Source organism: Loxodonta africana, chromosome 14 (genome assembly GCF_030014295.1).
Source record: "Loxodonta africana isolate mLoxAfr1 chromosome 14, mLoxAfr1.hap2, whole genome shotgun sequence".
NCBI lineage: Eukaryota > Metazoa > Chordata > Mammalia > Proboscidea > Elephantidae > Loxodonta > Loxodonta africana.
The window spans coordinates 3,479,385-3,500,420 of record NC_087355.1 but is presented as its reverse complement, the minus strand read 5'-3'; positions in this window follow the sequence as shown (position 1 = coordinate 3,500,420).

Below are 21,036 nucleotides of genomic sequence, written 5' to 3'. Positions count from 1 at the left end.
GCCCGACCTCACCATCCTACCCTCACCACGTCACTGTCCAGCATATGTGACACCCACACGTGGCAAGGACTTGACCCAGAAAAGGGCAAAGCAGGGGGCAGCCTATTGTAATTAGCCCAGTTGTGGTTTCCTTCACTACCCTTTCATGAGATCTTGGGCAGACCCTGTGGCTGTTTTATTCACTTTTAGGAGTTAAAAGTCCAGCCTGAATTAAATAAAAACTTCAATCTCTCATCTACATGCAGGCACCCTTGCCCCCTTCAGAGTGGATGTCATCTGGACAGGCACCGAGGGACTTCCTCCCCTCTCCTCCTCTCTGGGGCTGGCTGTTGGTGGGGAGGAGCATTGGTGGGGAGGCCCTCATTGGGAGTGTTGTCCTGCACCTCCCTCCCTGGCTGGGAGCCCATGCTGGATGCACCACTCACGACCATGCCTGTGGGAGTTTTGGAGAACTGCTGCCCACAGGGAAAGCCAGCCCTGAGTTCTCCTGACCTCTCCAGCCCCGCCCAGACCCTCTGTGGGGAGCCTCACTCACTATCCTCCCTGGCAGGGCTTGTCAAGAGAGCTCAAGTCCGCTGACACTCCTTGGCCAATCTGACCCTGGAACAGGACTTCATCTCCCACTCAGTCCCCAAAGCCTTGATGATGGGCCCACACAGGCCTTCAAGGGCCTGTGTCGGGCGGAGGGAAGTTCCCTCCCACTTGGCCAAAACCTCTCTTCGAGAAGTTCCTTCAGTCTGCTCCCAAAGCTGGTGGTGAGTGACAGCAAAGAGTCACAGGACAAGTGCTGCCCTCAGAAAGTCTGCCTTTCTAGGCTGAGGAGCAGGTTTGAAATGATGCAAGACAGAATCAGTGAGATTGAAGACAAACACTTGGCTACAACTCTGTTTGAGGAAAATTTAGAAAAAAGAACAAAGAAAAATGAAAAAATCCTGAGAATTATGTGGGATACAATCAGAATCAAAAATTTTTGAATGATCGGAGTTCCAGAGCAGGGGGAGAAAATGGAAAACACACAGAAGATCATTGAAGAATTGCGGGCAGAAAACTTCCCTAATATCATGAAAAATGAAAAACTGGCCATCCAAGAACCCCACATAGGATAGACCCCAAAAGAAAGTAGCTAAGGCTTATCATAATAACACTTTCTAAAACCAAAGACAAAGAAAAAATCCTGCAAGCAACTTGAGAAAAACAAAAAGTCACACAGAGAGGAGAAACAATAAAACTAAGCTCTGATTATATGGCAGAAACCATGCTGGCAAGAAGGCAATGGGATGACCTATAGAAAGCCTTGAAAGAAAAAAATTGCCAAACAAGAATAAAAAAATATCCTGCAAAACTTTCATTCAAATATGATGGTGAAATTAGGACATTTCCTGATAAACAGAAATTAAGGGAATATGTAAAAACCAAACCAAACATACAAGAATTATTAAAAGGAGTCCCTTGGTCTGAGAACAAACAGCATTAGACCACAGCCTGAATCTGGGATGCAAGATTGTACCAGCCAGATACCAACATAGGAAATGAACTCTTAAGGACTATCCAAAACCAAAGCAATTGCAACAGGGAACCAGAGGGGTTAATCTGTAAATGACAACATCAGAACAATAGAAGAGGGAACAAATCGTATAGGTAGCCATGGTAGCTCCATAAACATATCCAAACTCCCCGAGGGACTGAAAAGCTGGGCTGAGGGCTGTGGGAACCATGGCCTCAGGGAGCATCTAGCTTAATTGGCATAACAGACTTTATAAAGAAAATATTCTACGTTCTATTTTGGTGAGTAGCATCTGGGGTCTTAAAAGCCTGTGAGCAGCCATCTCGGATACTCCACTGGTTTCACCCCTTCAGGAGCAAGGAAGAATGAAGAATACTAAAGACATAAGGGGAAGATTAGTCCGAAGGACTAATGGAGCACATCTACTATGGCTTCCACCAGACTGAGTCCAGTACAACTAGATGGTGCCCAGCTACCACCACTGACTGCTCTGACAGGGATCACAATAGAGGGTCCCAGACAGAGCTGGAGAAAAATGTAGAACAAAATTCTAACTCAAAAAGAAAGACCAGACTTGCTGGCCTGACAGAGACTGGAGAAACCCTGAGAGTATGGACCCCGGACACCCTTTCAGCTCGGTAATGAGTCCACTCCTAAAGTTCACTCTTCAGCCAAAGATTGAACAGACCCATGGAACAAAACAAGACTAAAGGTGCACACCAGCCCTTTAGCAGGAGTAGAAGTAGAAGGCAGGAGGGAACAGGAAAGCTGGTAATAGGGAGCCAGGGTTGAGAAGTGAGAGTGTTGACATATTGTGGGGTTGTTAACCAATGTCATACAACAATGTGTGTACTAATTGTTTGATGAGAAACTAGTTTGTCCTGTAAACCTTCATCTAAAGTTCTACAAGAAAAAGGAAGTCTGCCCTGCTCTTGAGAACGTGGCTCCTCAGCTCCAACCTTGGGGCATTACCCTGGGATGCTCTGTGGTCTGTGTCAAGGCCCTGTGCCACCTGGGGCTCCTTTTTCCAGGGTTGTATGACAGAGCAGGCTGCTGAGCAGCAGGGAGGTGGCATGTGACCTCTGAAGCTAGTCTCGGATTCTGACCTCAAGGAAGAACACAACCCAAGCTAGGACCAGCACCCTGGCCTGCATTCACAAGGCCACGTGAAAAATGGTTTATTAGATTGTGATTATCGGTCTTGTGTGTCTTAAAAGGGTAAGATTTTAGATCTTAGTAGGATTGAGGCTTTAGAGTGCTTATCTAGCATCCACATATCCCAATTTCCCTCTTTTTACAGACCAGGGAAACTGAGGCTTAGGCACATTAAGAGTTTGCCGGGAATCTATACGACAGGAAGTATATTATTGGTATTATTGGTTCCCTGGGGTGGGGGTGGGGTGGACTGTGACTGCTAAAGGGCATAGAGCTTTTTGAATGATAAAAATCTTCTGAAACTGTGAAGGTTGCATAGCTTTGTGAATACTCTAGAAACCGTTGAATTGTACTCTTTAAAGTGGTGAGTTGTATGGTGTGTGATTATGTCTCAATAAAGCTCATGAATAAAATGCACTCTCAGGCTCTCTTACCACAGCCTGACTGGGTGCAGTGTTGGCCTCGGCTGCCCCTATCACAGGAGCTGTGTCTGTTGCTGGGACTGGTCTCCATGGTTGCTGCAATCTCCTAAGTCACTTGTCTGTTCTGTGTGGAAGGTTTGCGACTCCAGCCCTGTAAGACAGGCTGAACTGCGCCTTCTTCCCTGGCTGCATACTCAAATCTGCCCATGCCATGGTGAGACCGCCTCTGTGGGTGTGAAGATGATGTCGCCTTTTTGAATCAAAATCTGCCAAGGAAGCAAATAATGGTGCTTCCGATGTTTGAGGAGCTCCTTGTGCTGTGGCTGCTGCTGTGGAAGCCCCTCTGATGGCCGCAGGAGAGGCTGTGTGTGGTGGAATGGGAAGAATGTTCTTGAAAAGCCACCACCCCACTCATGACACAGCCCAAACACAATCAGACTGAGGCCTTCTGCAATGCAGTACATGCTGCTGGCAAACGTGTTTTTGTGTGAGTAGTGATTCCAGGCACACAGGAAGTCCTGTGTGTAGGTGCTTGGTTTCTCTGACACGACAGCCTGCAGCAATGCAGCCTGACCTAGGTGGAGGGATGTAGACTCAGGTCTTAGGGGCATGGTGCCTCTTCTACCACCTGCTGCATTCACTGGCCACGGTCACCTCCAGAGCTAGGGGCACAGAGTACAAAGCCAAAGGAGGACTAGCAACTGCACTAGTCCAGAAGGGGGCTAGCCCCATGGCTCGCAGCACCTGCCTGCCACCCAGTAGAAACCCGCACCAGGCTGACTGTGGGGCAAGATGCCCAAGAGCTTCATGGATCTCTGTAATCATAATGGTTTGGTAGGCCTATCTGTTCATGAGGAGGCGTCTTCCCTGCAGAAAGGAACCATGTTGCTGTTTTTTCATACAGCCTCTAAGTTCCAGCACACTTCCTGTCTCCAGTCATCAGCTCTGGGCGAAGGATACAGTGCTCTCCTGACCTGAGTTCAATGGTCTGTGGCTTATTTTATCTCCCAAACAAAAGACATTTCTGTTTTGTCCTATTTCCTACAAGATAGAATCTTTTGTTTTCACTTGCTGCCTCCTGAGTTCCAAGAATTTTTTCTTCTTGAGACTTGTCGAGACACCAAGGGTTCAATGGCAAGTGCCGGCTCGAGGCCAAGGCTGAGGATTCCCTCCTTTTCCTTCCCAGGATTGTCTGGCATCCGGCAGGCCTCTCCTGCCACCCAGCCCCACAGTGGGCTGGCACCAGGGCCCTCCTGCTGCCATGGCAGGCCTGAGCCTGCCCAGGAGAAATCACAGTCTAATCACACTAAAGACTCCCTGTTTCCTATCAAGGATGAGAACAGAGGCTTTCAAAGAGGGGGTTCTTTTAGTGGGGCCAGTACCCCCATCCCTCCCATGCCTTGTCCTTCAAGGGCTAGTTGGATAGTCTCGGAGGTGGTTGCCCCCACACATACGACTTTGGTTAAAGCATAGGTATCTCTTGCAAACAGTGGCCTGCACCCACATTTTAAGTGACTGCCTTATTCATCTAGTGCTGCTATAACAAGAATACCACAAGTGGATGGCTTTAATAAAGAGAAGTTTATTTTCTCACAGTCTGGTAGGCTAGAAGTTCAAATTCCGGACATCAGCTCCAGGGGAGGATCCTTTTCATCAATCTTCCCCTGGACTAGGAGCTTCTCTGCACAGGAACCTTGGGTCCAAAGGACGCACTCTGATCTGGCCACTGCTTTCTTGGTGGTATGAAGTCCCCACTCTCTGCTCATTTCCCTTTCCTTTTATCTCTTGCAATATAAAAGGCGGTGTAGGCCATACCCCAGGAAAACTCCCTTTACATTGAACCAGGGATGTGACCTTAGTCAGGGTGTTACAATCCCACCCTAATCCTGTTTAACATAAAATTACAATCACAAAATGGAGGACAACTACACAATACTGGGAATCATGGCCTAACCAAGTTGACACATAGTTTGGGGGACATAATTCAATCCATGACAGTGACCATCTGCAGAATGCCCAGGAAAACTAGCTTAGGGCACTGTAGCTTTGCTCTCACATCTTTTCAAACAAGGAGAAGGCTCTCTCCCTTACAATCCTTCCACCAGACTGAGTCGTCACCCTGAATGTAGGTTTGCTTAAAAATCTTCCATGGCTTCCATTACCCACAGGACAGAGTCCAGACGCCCTAGAGCCCCCTCCCCCAGCCTCCACCCCTGCTCCTTCCTACAGCTCTGTGGTTGCTGGAACTGCACGCTGTTCCTCTGGCCTCGTGCATGCTGCTCCTCCCACTGGCTCCTGGTCAGAAAAATCACTGTCATTACTGATGACACCACAAAACATTCATTATATAGCATTATAATTATAGTCTCACCTATCTCCCACTTAGAACTGAAGTCCTTAACTAGCATGGTGTTTAGCTCAGAGTAGGTGCTCAAGAAATATCTGTTGGTTAGCAGTTTGTAAGATGAATTTAGAAGGGCTCAGCTCCATCCAATGCACATTCTTTGGGCACCAGTGTTCCATGCCTGTGTGGTGACAGGAGAACGAGAGGCTCTGCTCTCTTGAGAAAGTAAGTTGTCATAATAAGGAATGACCAGAGTGACACCAGGGCCCACAGAGAAGGGGTGAGGCAGTCAGTCTGTCCTCATGGACTCGGCATGCAGGTGGGCAGTGATAGGGTGGATTATCCGATAGACAAGGTAAGCATGGTGCTTACCTTCCTTACCAGATCATCTGTAATAAACAATTTCACATTTTTTCACCATATCCAAGATTCTGCTTCTAGGTATGGCTGGCATCTGTCTCTCTTCCAGCCCCGCAGCACCTTCCTACAGAATCAAAGCCTCTTTTCAAATCTATAATCCCTGATGGGGCCGATGATCCAGTAAGCAAGGTAAGCATGAGCTTACTTGTGCCTACTTACTAATCTGTAGTGAACAATTTCACATGGGCTTCACCACAACTTTGTGAAATTTTTCACTACACATGATCTGGTAAGCAAGGCAAGCACTGTGTTTACCTTGCATATTGGATAATCTGCCCCTGCTGGGCAGAGATGTGGCACCACCTGGGAAAGTGAGGTGCATGTTACCTTTAACTTACACACAACCGCCTGGGTAGGTACTCTTCTCTTTCAGACTTCACAAGTTACTGTAGAGGATTAATGCTGTCATTTCTATTTTGGTGAATTACTTCCCTAAGATAATGAAATTGCTCCTCTCTGAAGATGGTTTAAGTCAATTGCATGAGTGAATGAAGCTATGGCAGTAAAATAGGAGCTGATGAGTTAGAGAGGAAGGAGATCTGAGACTTCCCCCAGTACAGCTGCTCCCCAGCCCCAGGCAGCAGTAAGGGGAGAGGAGGGTTGTGTTGCTCAGAGAATAGGAGTGGATGCTTGCACCAACCTTTTGGTTAGCAGCTGATCTCTTAACCACTGGGCCATCAGGGCTCCTGTGCTAACATATCAGATAAATGGAAGGTGGATGAATTATTGAAGACATGAGCTTCTCAAAGTGTGCTCTGCAGATCTTCAGTCTCTGCAGAAAGTTTCTAGGGACTTTACCGGAAAGGTGCACCCAGGTGAAGACGTTCTGGAGACAATGAAGGGCTTCTTTCTTTCAGGCTCCCCATCCAGGCATGAAGAGAGCCATGCTTTCCAATCAGATCTGAGCATGGAGCCCCTTTCCCTCATAAACACCCATCAAAACGTGTGTTCCAGGGAGCAGTGTTTGAAAATGACAGTGTAGTGAAAAGCAGAGCCTTTCTTCCAGAACGGAGGAGTAGGCTTCACCTAGTGACCCCTCTGGGCCTGGTCTCTTCCTGGTAACTGAGGCTGCATGCCCACACCTGGGGAGGAGTGTCCAGGCAGGGCTGCTCTGAGAAGCCACCATGGGTCTGCATGACCACTTCACTCACATGCAGAGTCACAGGCATCTTCTCTTTTGAGTGGTTCATGTTTCAACCAGTATGACATGGGTTGACTTTACTTGCTGAGAACCTCTTGGATTTCATGCTTTTCTCCAACTTCTCAAAAGTATTCTTGCCCCAGCTTTGCTGGAACTACTTTAAGAGCCTCCCAGCTGGACCCCTACACCCATTAGTCGCTTCCCCAGCCAGTTCTCTACATTGCAGCCAGCATGATGGTTTCAAAGTATAATTTCTCATGTGCTGCCCTGCACATATCATGTTCTTAGGATAAAGCCAGAAGTCCTTGACCAACTTAAGTGCCTACAGGTTTGGGCCCTCCCTGCTCCCTCTGCCCTCCTCCCTCCCTAGCTTCCTCTCAGATTATATCCCTGGTCCCTTCATCTGTTTAGTGTGCTCTTTCCTCTCCTTGTTACCTAATTTATTTCCATCATTCAAATCTCAACACAAAATATTAAGCATATTAAATACCTATGTACACTGATTATATCACATCTTTCCTTCACAGCACTCATTACATTGCAATTCTAGATTTCTTGTTTGATCAGGAGTAAGAAAACTTTGGCCTGCAGTCCAAAGCTGGCCAGCAATTCACTGTTATAAATAAAGTTTTACTGGCACACAGAGTTTAACATACACCTACGGCTGCTTTGGCACTGCACTGGCAGAGTGGAATGGTTGTGACAGAAAGCAATGGCCTGCAAAGCCGAAATGTTTACTATCTGGCCCTCAACAGAAAAAGTTCGCTGATATAGGCTGAGGGAGAAAAATGGGTTGAGAACCAGTCCTTCATGGAATCCAACATGCAGTGTCCAGGTGGAGCACACGCTGAGGCCCCAAGTGGGAGTGGCAGAGAGGGAGGACAGGGAAGTGTGCTTCTGGACATAGAAGCCAAGAGGAGGGAGGACTTTTGGAAGGCAGGTGTGGTCAGCATGCCAGTGCTTTGGAGAGGTCACAGCAAGATGACGACCCAGAACCAACTACCGAAGGTGGCCCCACGGGCCATGGGGGCCTTAGCCAGTGTTGTTTCATTACAGGGATGGGCAGAGGCTGGAAATATTCAACATGAACAGGAGAGAACAAGGTGAGTAATCAGAGGGGAGCACTGAACAGCACGGCCTTGGGCAGAAGGAATATTACCCAGAGGAACAACCAATGTCAATGTGAAGGTTTCTACATTGCTCCTGGGTAGGTCCAAGCCATAGCTCTGCCATCCTTAGTGAAAACAGCCACGCAGACAAACCCCCCTGCCATTCATATGTGTGTGAGTGTATGTGAATGTGAATGTGTATGTGAGTGTCACTGACCCTCCACGTGTCTAGGTCAGACATCACCCGTCTACAAGCCTCCTCTTTTCTCTGACGCCCCCCAGATGTCTAGGTCAGACTTTACCCCTTCTATAACCCCCTCATTGACCCCCCACAGCATCTAGGTCAGACTTCATCCTTCTATAGCCCCCTCATTGGCCCCCCTCCCCACAGCATCTAGGCCAGACTTCTTCCTTCTACAACCTCCCCCCCCCAACTGATCCTCAACATCTAGGTTGGATTTCACCTCTCTACACCCCACTCCTTCATTGACCCACCTCAGTATTTAGGTCCAAAATCAGCCATTCTACAACCACGTCTTCACTGACCAGCCTCCAGCATCTAGGTCAGACTTCGTCCTTTCTGCAATCCTCCTATCACTGACGCCCCCAGCACCTAGGTCAGACTTCATCCCTTCTATAATGCCCCCATCACCGACCTCCCCTGCATCTAGGTCAGACTTCATCCCTTCCACAATTCCCCCATCATGGACTCCTCCCTCCAGTGTCTGTTAGACTTCCCCCTTCTACAATCCCCCTTCATGATTCCCCTAGCATCTAGGTCAGACTTCGCTCCTTCTACAATCTCCCTATCACTGACCCCTCCCCCCAGGGTCTAGGTCTGACTTCACTCCTTCTATAACTCCCCTTACTGACCCCCCACCCTCTGTTAAACTCACCAGCCAGTAGTCCTACACCTCTAAGTGTTCACTCAATTATGTGAATGCAGGTTAAAGTAGCACAATTTGGTGTGTCACCCAGTGGTGACGATCCACTAACCCTTGACTCTACTGTTCTTATCAGAAGATTGCTCTTGATGTGCATGCTTTCCAGGTGCACAGGCTGCCCTTAGGTCAAGTGGATGCCTGACAGGTGGGGCTGAGAACTGAAGTGTGGCCTTTGAAGGCCATCACCCTTGTCAGCAGGTTTTGGTTATCATAGTGTTATGGATTGAATTGTTTTCCCCCAAAATATGTGCTGTAAATCCTAGCCTCTATGCCTGTGGTTATAATCCCCTTTGGAAATAGATTGTCTTTGTTATGTTAATGAAACAAGATTAGTATAGGGTGTATCTTGAGTTAATCTCTTTTGTGAAATAAAAAAGAGATTAAACAAGCAATAGAGAGCAGCAGAGATGGGGAAGATAGATGCCAAACCACACGGAGATCTCCAATGAACCAGGAAACAAGCTGAAGAGACAAGGATCTTCCCCCAGAGCAGACAGAGAAAGTCTTCCCCTAGAGCTGGCATCCTGAATTCAGACTTCTAGCCTCCTACACTGTGAGAAAATAAATTTTTGCTTCTTAAAGCCATCCACTTTGGTATTTTTGTTATAGCAGCACTGGATAACTACAACACATAGTGACAAGATGAAAGGCATTAGCTATGTATTATTTAAGGAGCCCTTGTGGCACAATGGTTAAGGCTTGGCTGCTAATCAAAAGGTGGCGGTTTGAATCCACCAGCTCTCCCAGGAAGAAAGGTGTGGCAGTCTGCTTCTGTAAAGATTACAGCCTCAGACCTTTAGGGCAGTTCTACTCTGTCCCAGAGGTTAATATGAGTTGGAACCAACTTCTAGCCAATGTTGTTAGGTACCATCAAGTCTGTTCTGACTCATATCAACCCTCCAGGACAGAGTAGAACTGCCCTATGTACAACAGAATGAAACACTGCGCCATCCTTACCATCATTGTTATGCTTGAGCCCATTGTCGCTACCACTGTGTCAATTCATCTCACTGAGAGCCGTCCTCTTTTTAGCTGACCCTCTACCTTACCAAGCATGATGTCCTTCTCCAGGGACTGGTCCCTTCTGATAACTTGTCCAAAGTATGTGAGACATAGCCTCGCCATCCCTGCCTCTAAGGAGCATTCTGGTTGTACTTCTTCCAAGACAGATTTGTTCGTTCTTTTGACAGTTCATGGTATGTTCAACATTCTTCGCCAACACCACAATTCAAACGCGTCAATTCTTCTGTGGTCATCCTTATTCACTGTTCAGCTTTCGCATGCATATGAGGCAATTGAAAACACCATGGCTTGGAACAAGAGCACCTTAGTCTTCAAGGTGACATCTTTGTTTTTCAACACTTTAAAGAGGTCTTTTGCAGAAGATTTGCCCAATGCAATGTGTCTTTTGATTTCTTGACTGCTGTTTCCGTGGGTGTTGATTGTGAATCCAAGTAAAATGAAATCCTTGACAACTTCAATCTTTTCTCAGTTTATTATGATGTTGCTTATTGGTCCAGTTGTGAGGATTTTTGTTTTCTTTATGTTGAGGTATAATCCATACTGAAGGCAATGGGTATGTATTATTCAGAATATAAAGGATAGGATTATTTACTATATTAACATCTCCACTTTTTTTTTCTATTGCTATAATCTACAAATTCCGTTCTGCCCTTAATGATTTTTTTTATTTTTAAAATTATTTTTATTGTACTTCAGATGGAGATTTATGGAAGAAACTAGTTTCTCATTAAACACTACACATATTGTTTTATGACATTGGCTAACAACCCCATGACATGTCAACACTTTCCTTTCTCAAATTTAGGTCCCCTAGTTTTTTTTTTTTTTTTTAGTATAAGGTTAGTATAAGGTTGGAAACCCTGGTGGCGTAGTGGTTAAATGCTACAACTGCTAACCAAAAGGTCAGCAGCTGGATCCACCAGGCTGTCTTTGGAAAGGCTATGGAGCAGTTCTCTGACCTGTAGGGTCACTATAAGTTGGAATCAACTTGACTGCAATGGGTTTTGGTTTAGTATTATAAGCTTTCCTGACCCCTCCTGCCTTCTAGTCCTTGCCCCAGGGTCAGTGTGCCCCTTTAGTCTCGTTTCATTTTACGGAGTTGTCCAATCTTTGGCTGAATGGTGAACCTCAGAAGCGATTTCATTACTGAGCTGATAAGGTGTCCGGGGGCCATACAGTTGGGGTTTCTCCAGTCTCTGTCAGGTCAGCAAGTCTGGTCTTTCTTTTTGTGTTAGAATTTTGTTCTATGGTTTTCACCAGTTCTGTCCAGGACCCTCTATTGTGATCCCTGCCAGAGCAGTCAGAGGTGGTAGCCAGGCACCATGTCGTTGTATTGGACTCAGTCTGGTGGAAGCCATAGTAGATGCGGTCCATTACTCCTCTGGACTAATCTTTCCCCTGTGTCTTCAGTTTTCTTCATTATTCCTTGCTCCCAAAGGGGTGAGACCAGTGGAGTATCCTAGGTGGCTGCTCACAGGCTTTTAAGACCCCAGACACTACTCACTACATTAGAATGTAGAACATTTTCTTTATAAACAATGTTATGCCAATTGAGCTAGGTGTTCCCCAAGACCACAGTCCCCACAGCCCTCAGCCCAGCAATCCAGTCCCTAAGGGAGTTTGGATTTATCTATGGAGCTTCCATGACCTTGCCTTGTACAAGTTGTGCTGGCTTCCCCAGTATTGTGTACTGTCTTACCCTTCACCAAGGTTACCACTTATCTATTGTCTATTTAGTGTTTTTGCATCCCTACCCCTCCCCAACCTTATAATCATCAAAGATTGTTTCTTTTGTGGGTAAACCTTTATATGATTTTTTTACAGTAGTGGTCTCATACACTGTCCTTTTGTGATTAACTTATTTCACTCAGCAGAATGTCCTCCAGATTCATCCATGTTATGAGATGCTTCACAGATTCATCATTGTTCTTTATTGTTAGGTAATACTCAGTTGAGTGTGTGTACCATAGATTGTTTATCCATTCATCTGTTGAAGGGCATCTAGGTTGTTTCCATGTTTTTGCTATTGTGAACAATGCTGAAATGAACATGTGTGTGCATATGTCTATTTGTGTCACGACTCTTATTTCTCTAGAATATTCCTAGGAGTGAGATTGCTGGATTATATGGTATTTCATACAAAGTATGAATCTAGGAAAATTGGAAACCCTCAAAAATGAAATGGAACACATAAACATCAATATCCTAGGCATTAGTGAGCTGAAATGGACTGGTATTGGCCATTTTGAATCAGACAATCGCATAGTCTACTATGCTGGAAATGACAACTCAAAGAGGAATGGTGTTGCATTCATCAGCCAAAAGAATGTTTCAAGATCTATCCTGAAGTACAATGCTGTCAGTGATAGGATAATATCCATACGCCCACAAGGAAGACCAGTTAACTACTATTATTCAAATTTACGCACCAACCGCTAGGGCCAAAGATGAAGAAATAGAAGATTTTTTTTTTAATAATTTTTATTAAGCTTCAAGTGAACGTTTACAAATCCAATCAGTCTGTCACATATAAGTTTACATACATCTCATTCCCTACTCCCACTTACTCTCCCCCTCTTGAGTCAGCCCTTTCAGTCTCTCCTTTCTTGACAATTTTGCCTGCTTCCCTCTCTCTCTATCCTCCCATCCCCCCTCCAGACAAGAGTGCCAACACAATCTCAAGTGTCCACCTGATATAATTAGCTCACTCTTCATCAGCGTCTCTCTCCCACCCGCTGACCAGTCCCTTTCATGTCTGATGAGTTGTCTTCGGGGATGGTTCCTGTTCTGTGTCAACAGAAGGTCTGGGGAGCATGGCCGCCGGGATTCCTCCAGTCTCAGTCAGACCATTAAGTTTGGTCTTTTTATGAGAATTTGGGGTCTGCATCCCACTGATCTGCTGCTCCCTCAGGGGTCCTCTGCTGTGCTCCCTGTCAGGGCAGTCATCGATTGTGGCTGGGCACCAACTAGTTCTTCTGGTCTCAGGATGATGTAGGTCTCTGGTTCATGTGGCCCTTTCTGTCTCTTGGGCTCTTAGTTGTCGTGTGGCCTTGGTGTTCTTCATTTTCTTTTGCTCCAGGTGGGTTGAGACCAATTGCTGCATCTTAGATGGCCGCTTGTTAGCATTTAAGACCCCAGACGCCACATTTCAAAGTGGGATGCAGAATGTTTTCATAATAGAATTATTTTGCCAATTGACTTAGAAGTCCCCGCAAACCATGTTCCCCAGACCCCCGCACTTGCTCCGCTGAGCTTTGAAGCATTCATTTTATCCCGGAAACTTCTTTGCTTTTGGTCCAGTCCAATTGAGCTGACCTTCCATGTATTGAGTGTTGTCTTTCCCTTCACCTAAAGCAGTTCTTATCTACTGATTAATCAATAAAAAACCCTCTCCCACCCTCTCTCCCTCCCCCCCTCGTAACCACAAAAGTATGTGTTCTTCTCAGGTTTACTATTTCTCAAGATCTTATAATAGTGGTCTTATACAATATTTGTCCTTTTGCCTCTGACTAATTTCGCTTAGCATAATGCCTTCCAGGTTCCTCCATGTTATGAAATGTTTCAGAGATTCGTCACTGTTCTTTATCGATGCGTAGTATTCCATTGTGTGAATATACCACAATTTATTTACCCATTCATCCGTTGATGGACACCTTGGTTGCTTCCAACTTTTTGCTATTGTAAACAGAGCTGCAATAAACATAGGTGTGCATATATCTGTTTGTATGAAGGCTCTTGTATCTCTAGGGTATATTCCTAGGAGTGGGATTTCTGGGTTGTATGGTAGTTCTATTTCTAACTGTTTAAGATAACGCCAGATGGATTTCCAAAGTGGTTGTACCATTTTACATTCCCACCAGCAGTGTATGAGAGTTCCAATCTCTCCGCAGCCTCTCCAACATTTATTATTTTGTGTTTTTTGGATTAATGCCAGCCTTGCGGGTGTGAGATCGAATCTCATCGTAGTTTTAATTTGCATTTCTCTAATGGCTAATGATCCAGAGCATTTTCTCATGTATCTGTTGGCTGCCTGAATATCTTCTTTAGTGAAATGTGTGTTCATATCCTTTGCCCACTTCTTGATTGGGTTGTTTGTCTTTTTGTGGTTGAGTTTTGACAGAATCATGTAGATTTTAGAGATCAGGCGCTGGTCGGAGATGTCATAGCTGAAAATTCTTTCCCAATCTGTAGGTGGTCTTTTTACTCTTTTGGTGAAGTCTTTAGATGAGCATAGGTGTTTGATTTTTAGGAGCTCCCAGTTATCGGGTTTCTCTTCATCATTTTTGGTAATGTTTTGTATTCTGTTTATACCTTGTATTAGGGCTCCTAGGGTTGTCCCAATTTTTTCTTCCATGATCTTTATCGTTTCAGTCTTTATATTTAGGTCTTTGATCCACTTGGAGTTAGTTTTTGTGCATGGTGTGAGGTATGGGTCCTGTTTCATTTTTTTGCAAATGGATATCCAGTTATGCCAGCACCATTTGTTAAAAAGGCTATCTTTTCCCCAGTTAATTGACACTGGTCTTTTGTCAAATATCAGCTGCTCATACGTGGATGGATCTATGTCTGGGTTCTCAATTCTGTTCCATTGGTCTATGTGTCTGTTGTTGTACCAATACCAGGCTGTTTTGACTACTGTGGCTGTATAATAGGTTCTGAAGTCAGGTAAGGTGAGGCCTCCCACTTTCTTCTTCTTTTTCAGTAGTGCTTTGCTTATCCGGGGCTTCTTTCCCTTCCATATGAAATTGGTGATTTGTTTCTCTAGCCCCTTAAAATATGACATTGGAATTTGGATCGGAAGTGCGTTAAATGTATAGATGGCTTTTGGTAGAATAGACATTTTTACTATGTTAAGTCTTCCTATCCATGAGCAAGGTATGTTTTTCCACTTAAGTATGTCCTTTTGAATTTCTTGTAGTAGAGCTTTGTAGTTTTCTTTGTATAGGTCTTTTACATCCTCGGTAAGATTTATTCCTAAGTATCTTATCTTCTTGGGGGCTACTGTGAATGGTATTGATTTGGTTATTTCCTCTTCGGTGTTCTTTTTGTTGATGTAGAGGAATCCAAGTGATTTTTGTATGTTTATCTTATAACCTGAGACTCTGCCAAACTCTTCTATTAGTTTCAGTAGTTTTCTGGAGGATTCCTTAGGGTTTTCTGTGTATATAATCATGTCATCTGCAAATAGTGATAACTTTACTTCTTCCTTGCCAATCCGGATACCTTTTATTTCTTTGTCTAGCCTAATTGCCCTGGCTAAGACTTCCAACACGATGTTGAATAAGAGCGGTGATAAAGGGCATCCTTGTCTGGTTCCCGTTCTCAAGGGAAATGCTTTCAGGTTCTCTCCATTTAGAGTGATATTGGCTGTTGGCTTTGCATAGATGCCCTTTATTATGTTGAGGAATTTTCCTTCAATTCCTATTTTGGTAAGAGTTTTTATCATGAATGGGTATTGGACTTTGTCAAATGCCTTTTCTGCATCAATTGATAAGATCATGTGGTTTTTGTCTTTTGTTTTATTTATGTGATGGATTACATTAATGGTTTTTCTGATATTAAACCAGCCTTGCATACCTGGTATAAATCCCACTTGATCAGGGTGAATTATTTTTTTGATGTGTTGTTGGATTCTATTGGCTAGAATTTTGTTGAGGATTTTTGCATCAATGTTCATGAGGGATATAGGTCTATAATTTTCTTTTTTTGTAATGTCTTTACCTGGTTTTGGTATCAGGGAGATGGTGGCTTCATAGAATGAGTTGGGTAGTATTCCGTCATTTTCTATGCTTTGGAATACCTTTAGTAGTAGTGGTGTTAACTCTTCTCTGAAAGTTTGGTAGAACTCTGCAGTGAAGCCGTCCGGGCCAGGGCTTTTTTTTGTTGGGAGTTTTTGGATTACCGTTTCAATCTCTTTTTTTGTTATGGGTCTATTTAGTTGTTCTACTTCTGAATGTGTTAGTTTAGGTAGGTAGTGTTTTTCCAGGAATTCATCCATTTCTTCTAGGTTTGCAAATTTGTTAGAGTACAATTTTTCGTAGTAATCTGAAATGATTCTTTTAATTTCATTTGGTTCTGTTGTGATGTGGTCCTTCTCATTTCTTATTCAGGTTATTTGTTTCCTTTCCTGTATTTCTTTAGTCAGTCTAGCCAATGGTTTATCAATTTTGTTAATTTTTTCAAAGAACCAGCTTTTGGCTTTGTTAATTCTTTCAATTGTTTTTCTGTTCTCTAATTCATTTAGTTCAGCTCTAATTTTTATTATTTGTTTTCTTCTGGTGCCTGGTGGATTCTTTTGTTGCTCACTTTCTATTTGTTCAAGTTGTAGGGACAGTTCTCTGATTTTGGCTCTTTCTTCTTTTTGTATGTGTGCATTTATTGATATAAATTGGCCTCTGAGCACTGCTTTTGCTGTGTCCCAGAGGTTTTGATAGGAAGTGTTTTCATTCTCGTTGCATTCTATGAATTTCCTTATTCCCTCCTTGATGTCTTCTATAACCCAGTCTTTTTTCAGGAGGGTATTTTTCAATTTCCAAGTATTCGATTTCTTTTCCCTAATTTTTCTGTTATTGATTTCCACTTTTATGGCCTTGTGGTCTGAGAAGATGCTTTGTAATATTTCGATGTTTTGGATTCTGCAAAGGTTTGTTTTATGACCTAATATGTGGTCTATTCTAGAGAATGTTCCATGTGCGCTAGAAAAAAAAGTATATTTTGGAGCAGTTGGGTGGAGAGTTCTGTATAAGTCAATGAGGTCAAGTTGGTTGATTGTTGTAATTAGATCTTCCGTGTCTCTGTTGAGCTTCTTACTGGATGTCCTGTCCTTCTCTGAAAGTGGTGTGTTGAAGTCTCCTACTATAATTGTGAAGGTATCTATCTCGCTTTTCAATTCTGTTAAAATTTGATTTATGTATCTTGCAGCCCTGTCATTGCGTGTGTAAATATTTAATATGGTTATGTCTTCCTGATCAATTGTCCCTTTTATCATTATATAGTGTCCTTCTTTATCCTTTGTGGTGGATTTAAGTCTAAAGTCTATTTTGTCAGAAATTAATATTGCTACTCCTCTTCTTTTTTGCTTATTGTTTGCTTGATATACTTTTTTCCATCCTTTGAGTTTTAGTTTGTTTGTGTCTCTAAGTCTAAGGTGTGTCTCTTGTAGGCAGCATATAGATGGATCGTGTTTCTTTATCCAGTGTGTGACTCTCTGTCTCTTTATTGGTGCATTTAGTCCATTTACATTCAGCATAATTATAGATAAGTTTTTAGTGCTGTCATTTTGATGCCTTTTTATGTGTGTTGTTGACAATTTCATTTTTCCACATACTTTTTTGTGTTGAGGCGTTTTTCTTAGTAAATTGTGAGATCCTCATTTTCATAGTGCTTGACTTTATGTTAGTTGAGTCGTTACGTTTTTCTTGGTTTTTATCTTGAGTTATAGAGTTGTTATACCTTTTTGTGGTTACCTTATTATTTACCCCTATTTTTCTAAGTAAAAACCTAACTTGTATTGTTCTATATCGCCTTGTATCACTCTCCATATGGCAGTTCAATGCCTCCTGTATTTAGTCCCTCTTTTTGATTATTGTGATCTTTTACCTATTGACTTCCATGATTCCCTGTTATGTGTATTTTTTTTTAATTAATCTTAATTTGTTTGTTTTTGTGATTTCCCTATTTGAGTTGATATCAGGACGTTCTGTTTTGTGACCTTGTGTTGTGCTGGTATCTGATATTATTGGTTCTCTGACCAAACAATATCCTTTAGTATTTCTTGTAGCTTTGGTTTGGTTTTTGCAAATTCTCTAAACTTGTGTTTGTCTGTAAATATCTTAATTTCACCTTCATATTTCAGAGAGAGTTTTGCTGGATATATGATCCTTGGTTGGCAGTTTTTCTCCTTCAGTGCTCTGTATATGTCGTCCCATTCCCTTCTTGCCTGCATGGTTTCTGCTGAGTAGTCAGAACATATTCTTATTGATTCTCCCTTGAAGGAAACCTTTCTTTTCTCCCTGGCTGCTTTTAAAATTTTCTGTTTATCTTTGGTTTTGGTGAGTTTGATGATAATATGTCTTGGTGTTTTTCTTTTTGGATCAATCTTAAATGGGGTTCGATGAGCATCTTGGATAGCTATCCTTTCGTCTTTCATGATGTCAGGGAAGTTTTCTGTCAGGAGTTCTTCAACTATTTTCTCCGTGTTTTCTGTCTCCCCTCCCTGTTCTGGGACTCCAATCACTCACAAGTTATCCTTCTTGATAGAGTCCCACGTGATTCTTAGGGTTTCTTCATTTTTTTTAATTCTTTTATCTGATTTTTTTTCAGCTATGTTGGTGTTGATTCCCTGGTCCTCCAGATGTCCCAGTCTGCATTCTAATTGCTCGAGTCTGCTCCTCTGACTTCCTAGTGCGTTGTCTAATTCTGTTATTTTATTGTTAATCTTTTGGATTTCTACATGTTGTCTCTCTATGGATTCTTGCAACTTATTAATTTTTCCAGTATGTTCTTGAATAATCTTTTTGAGTTCTTCAACAGTTTTATCAGTGTGTTCCTTGGCTTTTTCTGCAGTTATCCTAATTTCATTTGTGATATCATTAAGCATTCTGTAAATTAGTTTTTTATATTCTGTATCTGATAATTCCAAGATTGTATCTTCATTTGGGAAAGGTTTTGATTCTTTTGTTTGGGGGGTTGGAGAAGCTGTCCCGGTTTGCTTCTTTAAGTGGTTTGATATGGATTGTTGTCTCCGAGCCATCACTGGGAAACTAGTTTTTCCAGAAAATCCGCTGCGTCCAGTCCAAATCCCTGCTGGACGGTTCCCCGGCTCGGATGCTGCTCTTTCTGCTCCAAGACCAGTCACTGCCTCCGGGGGACTTCTCCTACCGGCTGCGTCCCACGCCGCCCGTGGAACCGGCTGGTTCCCCTCCCGGGGTTAGTTCTGGGGGGTGGAGCAGGTCTCTGTGTTTGTGCCGTACCTGAGTGGTGCGCTGGCTCCAGGCTCTGGAAACAATCGCTGCTTCCCCGTATTAGTTCGTTCTCCGTCTCTAAATCTGTGTTTGTTGTTCAGGGCTCGTAGATTGTTATGTATGTGATCGATTCACTTGTTTTTCCGTGTCTTTGTTCTAAGAGGGATCCGAGGTAGCGTCTGCCTAGTCAGCCATCTTGGCTCCGCCTTCTTTTTTTAATAATTTTTATTGAACTTTAAGTGAACGTTTATAAATCAATTCAGTCTGTCACATGTAAGCTTATACACGCCTTACTCCATACTGCCACTTACTCTCCCCCTAATGAGTCAGCCTTTCCAGTCTCTCCTTTCCTGACAATTTTGCCAGCTTCCAACCCTCTCTACCCTTCTATCCCCCCTCCAGACAGGAGATGCCAACACAGTCTCAAGTGTCCACCTGATACAAGCAGCTCACTCTTCATCAGCATCTCTCTCCAACCCATTGTCCAGTCCCTTCCATGTCTGATGAGTTGTCTTCGGGAATGGTTCCTGTCCTGGGCCAACAGAAGGTTTGGGGACCATAACCACCGGGATTCCTCTAGTCTCAGCCAGACCATTAAGTCTGGTCTTTTTATGAGAATTTGGGGTCTGCAACCCACTGATCTCCTGCTCCCTCAGGGGTTCTCTGTTGTGCTCCCTGTCAGGGCTGTCATCGATTGTGGCTGGGCACCATCTAGTTCTTCTGGTCTCAGGATGATGTAAGTCTCTGGTTCATGTGGCCCTTTCTGTCTCTTTGGCTCATAGTTATCCTGTGACCTTGGTGTTCTTCATTCTCTTTTGATCCAGGTGGGTTGAGACCCATTGATGCATCTCAGATGGTCACTTGTTAGCATTTAAGACCCCAGATGCCACATTTCAAAGTGGGATGCAGAATGTTTTCAGAATAGAATTATTTTGCCAATTGACTTAGAAGTCCCCTTAAGCCATAGTCCCCAAACCCCCGCCCTTGCTCCACTGACCTTTGAAGCATTCATTTTATCCCGGACATTCTTTGCTTTTGGTCCAGTCCAGTTGAGCTGACCTTCCGTGGATTGAGTATTGTCCTTCCCTTCACCTAAATTAGTTCTTATCCACTAACTAATCAGTAAATAACCCTCTCCCACCTTCCCTCCCTCCCCCGCTCTTAACCATGAAAGTATGTTTTCTTCTCAATTTATACTATTTCTCAAGACCTTACAATAGTGGTCTTATACAATATTTGTCCTTTTGCCTCTAATTTCACTCAGCATAATGCCTTCCAGATTTCTCCATGTTATGAAATGTTTCCCAGATTCGTCACTGTTCTTTATCGATGCGTAGTATGCCATTGTGTTAATATACCACAATTTATTTACCCATTCATCCGTTGATGGACACCTTGGTTGCTTCCAGCTTTTTGCTATTGTAAACAGAGCTGCAATAAACACGGGTGTGCATATAACTGTTCGTGTGAAGGCTCTTATTTCTCTAGGGTATATTCCTAGGAGTGGGATTTCTGGGTTGTATGGTAGTTCTATTTCTAACTGTTTAAGAAAATGCCCGATAGATTTCCAGAGTAGTTGTACCATTTTACATTCCCACCAGCAGCGTATAAGAGTTCCAATCTCTCCGCAGCCTCTCCAACATTTATTATTTTGTGGCTTTTGGATTAATGCCAGCCTTGTTGGTGTGAGATGGAATCTCATCGTAGTTTTAATTTGCATTTCCCTAATGGCTAATGATCCAGAGCATTTTCTCATGTATCTGTTAGCTGCCTGAATATCTTCTTTAGTGAAGTGCATGTTCATATCCTTTGCCCACTTCTTGATTGGGTTGTTTATCTTTTTGTGGTTGAGTTTTAACAGAATCATATAGATTTTAGAGATCAGGCGCTGGTCGGAGATGTCATAGCTGATCATTCTTTCCCAGTCTGTAGGTGGTCTTTTCACTCTTTTGGTGAAGTCTTCAGATGAGCATAGGTGTTTGATTTTTAGGAGCTCCCAGTTATCTGGTTT